Source organism: Lactuca virosa, chromosome 1, assembly GCF_052849685.1.
Source record: "Lactuca virosa cultivar CGN04683 chromosome 1, Lactuca_virosa_CGN04683_v6, whole genome shotgun sequence".
NCBI classification, from domain to species: domain Eukaryota; kingdom Viridiplantae; phylum Streptophyta; class Magnoliopsida; order Asterales; family Asteraceae; genus Lactuca; species Lactuca virosa.
The window spans coordinates 69,550,571-69,556,570 of NC_136426.1; the positions used below are offsets into that span (position 1 = coordinate 69,550,571).

Genomic DNA, 6,000 nt, shown 5'->3' on the forward strand with positions numbered 1-6,000 from the left:
TTATAATATATTTATTGTTTATAAGTTCATAATAACGATATTAACTTAAACATAAGCTATACATAAAGTAGGGTAAGCATAACTCATTTACCGGGAGGTTTGGCTAGGAACCGGGCTCTGCGGGGGCAAAACTTTCGAGCCGAAAGCTCTTCTTCTCGGAGCCTTCTGGCACTCCGGGACTTGCCTCTTAGCACTTGGGAAGTACTAAGGCCTGGGAGAGGTTTAGAGAGAAGTTAGAGAGAGAGAGAGAGAAGGGTTAAGGTGTGAAGATCTGTGGCAACCCTCGCATGCTATTTATAGGCTGAGCTTCAGCCTTACGTTGGGCGTTCCTCGGAGATACGTTGCGCGTACGAGGGCTACGCTCCGCGTACGAGGGGCACGTGTCAAACTTCGGATGGGCGACGTGGAGGCTTTTGGACCGCGCATGCGAGACTGCTGGGCGTAGGGTTATCCACGCGGGGCGTACACATGTACTCTCGCATTCAGCCTATTCTGACTTCTAAATTCCGTAATTTTTGCATACGAGCTCTGTTTTTGACATTCTTTATATGCACGCGTAGGTGGAGATGTAATCTACAACTTTCATTTAGACTCCGACGGCTAATTTTGACTTTATTTTTAAAGTTATACTTTAAGAGGTCTGGACAGGTAAAGTCCGTTTTCGTCTGTCTATGTATCGTTGAGCTCTTATTAACGAGATCTTCAATTCTCATTTAGATTGTGTCGGCTAAAAATCGATCGACCTAAAATTCGAATTTCAGGTTGTGCACTGCTATGCTAAGTCTTGGAAAAATCATAACTTCCTCATACGAAGTCAGATTTGGACGTTCTTTTTATGCACGCTCTCGGTTTAACGTATACTCCGAATTTCGTTTAGATCGCTAAGGCTAAAAAGTATTTTATCGCAAACTCACTTTTTACGATTCCCGGTGTTGTGTCGATTTTGCCATAAAACTTCGACATGTCATAACTTCTTTGTTATAACTCAGATTTCGGCGTTATTTATATGTACGGAACCCTTGTGACATATACTATAAATTGGTTAAGATTATTTATTCTAAATAATCTTCTATCAAAAAGTCAATTTTTACACTTATTGTCTCTAAATTAACTAGTCCGAATCTGCGGGCATTACACCAGGACTAACCAGGTCGTTGTTAACCCACAACCACCAGTATTGCAAATTCTTCCGAGGGGGCTTTTGGTTAACAATGAACACGTGCATATTGCGACGCTGAGAAAAAGTATGGATGCCAGATTAGGTGGAAGAGTTGAAAAAGGCCTAGAAGGCTCGAAAATGGGGACGCACACCCAAGGTTGGGCACGCTAACTCAAAACCGATAATTTTATTAACAACATTAGGCGTAAGATCGTGGATGGAGAAACCATACTCCCTCATAACTTCATCGAAAAAATCCAAGATCGGAAGACGGAACCCAGCCACGAAAATCGAAATAGGTATCCCAACATTCACTGTCGGCGGCTGGTAAAAGATAGCCCTTTCCTTCGGAAACTGCACTTCGTGATCGGGCATAAATCCAAAACAAAACTGAAGAGACTCGAACTCCACTAGCGTTGGGTCATTCCATGATCGAGCGGACTCCATAACAAACAAAGGATAAGAACACAACAGAAGAAAATGGACAAGGGAGAAAAGCTAAAGATACGGAGAAGCGTGAAAGATACAGGAGAATCCAACCGCTCCTAAATAGGGGGAAGTTCAAAATGTGAAGCGGGAGAATGGAATGGTTTCCACAGTAAAAACTGCCTACACAGGGCAGCCCTGCCATGTTAGCAGCTGTCGGGACCATCCCACACCAAATACGTGTCCAGGTCTAAGCTAGAATAACACAGGTATCCCAAGCAAACATTGACGTCTACTAGCCTAGGGGACTTGTTAACGTATCCCACTAAGAATACGTCAAACTTAATGGGGACCACGTCTGATAAACATGGCAGTCAAGGATCGACGTACACCTAGCAAGAGAATTGAACGCGCCCTCGCGATCCCATGATTATTCCTTGGCACCCAAGTATTGAAGCCCACCCAGAGACAAAACAGTACCAGCCATCTCTCAGAGCGACCGGTCTAATACTCAGGGCCACGCCTACTGAGAGTTCAGCACCAACGACAGCTAACCACTAGTGGAGCATGATCCACCAATGAGACGCCTGCACGTCTTGTCGGTCCAGCAGGGACCAAAAGGTATCGTCAGAATCTTGTCCCCACCATAATAGTTATAAATAGAACCCTTCTCCTTCAGGAGAAGGGGGACCTCTCATTCACTCTTCTACTAAACCCATACTCTCTCAACTAGACATTAACTTGACCGTCGGAGCTCCGTTCTGAGAGCCCATCCTGGACGACGACTGACGACCTTTTTCTCTGTGATGTGATTCTCAGGCTTAACTCCTTTGGGACAACAAGAGGCGACGTTAAGTCCGGAGAACATATCACAACAACGACATATCAAGGTCCAAAAGATGAATGAGGGATGATTTCTTTAGTTACCAAGCTTCAATGCCAAATCTTTCAAGAACACTTCACTCAAAAGCCATAAAATCACAATAATATGGATGAGAGGAGAAATGAGGAGCTCAAAACCATGAAAGGGAGGCTATGGTCTCTTCAAGTTCGATATAGGGTTAATAGAGGTTGAGAAATGACAAGCCCTTGGAATTAATGCACCTTAAATAGCCTCAAAACCCTAAAAACTTGTTTAGCCCATGGGCCGGAGGAGCCATGACGCCTTCTTAAGAGGTGCTCTACGTCCTCAATATAACTCAACATATTCCTCAGTTTTTCAGAAAATACGATTAATAGCTTCCTGCTTTACTCGATCCTTCTACTTTTATTTGCACTATAAAACCCCCAATCAAAGAATGGAAAAACATAATTGAGACTTAGATGTTATAGCGGCCAACCATCCTGCATCACTCTTATCCTATTTGTATGAGTCTGTGGTAACATTATTGTTGTTGTTGTTGTTGTTGTTAAATTACGTGTTTTAATGAATCGATCATTTTTTGGGTAAAGGAAACGAATTAGATTTAATTCTTTATATTTTATTAAAAAGAGAAAAATATCATTTCACATCCTCGTTATTTTAGTCATGATTCGCCAAATCAAAAAAAAATTGTCATCATCTCTCCCATATCATATCCACCCTACACCTACACGCATGTACCCACCCACCCCACCTACTCACCCCAACCACGTCATCCTACGTCCAAATCCATACACCCACGTCGATGTTGACGCCCACCCTAACAACCCACACCACCATTACACCCCACCCTACCCCTACCCTTATATGTTTACTATATGCCAATGTTTACACTCATGCCTATAAGTTTACGTTGAACCAACACCCATACACACCACATACCCACACCTACACTATTTTATATACATTAAAAATGATAAATCATACAATTATTGAATTGTATCAAATATATTAAGTTTTTAGAAGTGTTATATTAATATTTAATATAAAAAAGATAACAAAAACTCAATTGTTTTATGCCCGATCAGAAAAAACCAAAAAAAAAACTGCGCCTTGAAAAAAACTCACGTCATAACGCGATAAGGCGCGCCTTAACACGTTATTAGGGCGCTACACTTAACAAACCCGCCTTGGACGTTTTCGTAACGGCTACACCACGCCTAGCGCCATGACACGCTTTGAGGCGCGCCATGGCGTGCTTTTTAGAACCATGCTCACAGGCTTGTGCTTGTGCCTCATTGTTACTACCATTGTAACCTCAAAAAATTATATGAATGCAAATGTGATGGAAGTTCGTTCGTTCTTGTTCTGAAAACTCAACACTAAACGTAACATTAAAACATCACGTGGAGAATGCTTGCAAGTGGTAAAACAAGACAATTTCGATTCGACAAAAAGCAGATCAGCCGATGCTTTGTTATTTACGATAACAATGTAGTATGAGAAGTATTTGTGAAGTTTTTCATCAAAGAAGCTCTTCCATTCGACCATTTCGACAACCTATGACTTATGAAAATTATTGAAGCTTCAGCCACGTTATAGTCTGGTAAGTCATATTAGCTTAAACGAGATGCAATAAGACTTTGCCATAAACAAAATATAAATAATTTTAGAATTCAAAATATATAATTATAATGTTTTTTTACATGTGATGTTCTGCATATCATGCAAATGCCAATTCCTACCTAGTCATTCGGGTGCATTGGTTTCACCCATAAAATTGACTATTAATGAAAATTTATCATTACATTTCAATTATTTTTATTTTTTTTAGAACGACAAACGCACATTTTATTCAACTCTTAAACTACATCTTTCATCCATAAGGGTCTTCAACCAACAACCTATGATTAAATGTCACATTTTACCAATTAATGATACCATTAGACTACAACTTTTTGTGTATTACTGTTCAGTTATTTAAACATATCTAAAGTTGTTTTCTAAACAAAATTTATTTTTATAAATAACTTTTTATTTATTTATAAAATTAAATTTTATTTACCTTTCCAATTATGCACAAAAACAAAACAATATATTTTCATTCACTTGCTCAATGCATTACCTTGTATATTCTATTTCATTATTAATCCAATCCATCGTCCTAAAAGAACATTAAAATTTTATACGTATCATTACTTATTTCTTTCCATTATCATATTAAATTTGCAATTTGTAATCATATTTCCAACTTTTATTGGAAAATCATTATTTGATAAATCTTCCAATATCATCACTAAAACTGCATAAATGGATATCTTAAAATATAATAAAAATACAGCGTCCTTTTCTTCCATTTGCATTTGATCAAAATTAATAACCAAACACATCCTAAAAATGAATCAAATTTAAAAACGCAGGATACAGAAATGAGTGACATCACATTCACATTTGCGACGCATAAATCAAGATCTCAATATCATCACTAAAACTGCAAATTAACAAACCCAGATATTATGCAAACCACTTCTTCGAAACTATCTTCTATGGCGAAGAAGCCGCCAAAAATCCGCCTGCCTCGACGCCGTCTTCATCTAAGCACAAATCATCCGTCTTCCTGAGAGCTGCGTGAACCACCACAACCGCCAGTCCGATCAAAACGGACAAGATTATGTTCATCGTGGCGCCGGTCAACAGCAACAAAACCACCATGACAACTGATAAAACCGCCAGTACCACACGATCATCAATCGTGTAGTGAAAGATCACAAGAGGCTCGTCACGGAGGAAGTAGAGGAACAACCAGGCCGCCATCGACACAACGAAAACGATCAACGAGATCGGATTCCACAACAAGCTTAAGAACAAAATTACGAGCACAATCAACGCGTAATTCATACGAAAGTAACCGAAGTTCGTTTTGATCCGTGAAATTGCGTCAGCGAAGCCGTGAGGTATGTTGATCGAATGTAGATCGAACATCTGTTTCCATGGCCGTGATACGCCGAGGCCTGTTTGTATGCGTTCTTTTGCGCGGGATAGGAACTCGACTTTTGAAGAACCTCCGTCGGATGACGACGGAATTGTGCCGTACGACGTCATTGTCGCCGGCGATTAGGAATCCGGCGGATGTGGTTACGAGTAATTGGAGATGGAAATGGGGCAGTGTAAATGAAAGGAAGACGTGTAGACGAGATGGAGAGGGAACGTGGGATATTAATAATGGTGGAGTAATGGAGGAGCCCAATTAAGCTGCCATGTGCTGCAAGGTGTGTGACGAAGGGTGTCAAAAACTCGGTGGGACCAATAAAATCAAACAATTAAATTAGATTATCGCAGTTTGGGTCAATATTTTTAATTAATATCGTTTCTACGTTTTATTCGAACCAGTCGAAAACGGATCTTCCCATTTTCAGAAAGTTATTTGAAATTAGGGAAAATGACTTGCGAGATAATTACAGTCGAACCAAAACCAAGACCGATCAATATCCGAACGGAACGGATTCGAACTCTCCTAGAATAGTTTCCTGTGCAAAATGAAATTCATAATATA

General features: G+C 39.9%; 1 pseudogene; it reads right to left on the reverse strand.

The window, feature by feature from the left end:
* Positions 1 to 4,836: 4,836 nt before the first annotated feature.
* LOC145144835 (PRA1 family protein F3 pseudogene) lies at positions 4,837 to 5,658 on the reverse strand (annotated as a pseudogene).
* Between the last annotated feature and the right edge of the window lie 342 nt (positions 5,659 to 6,000).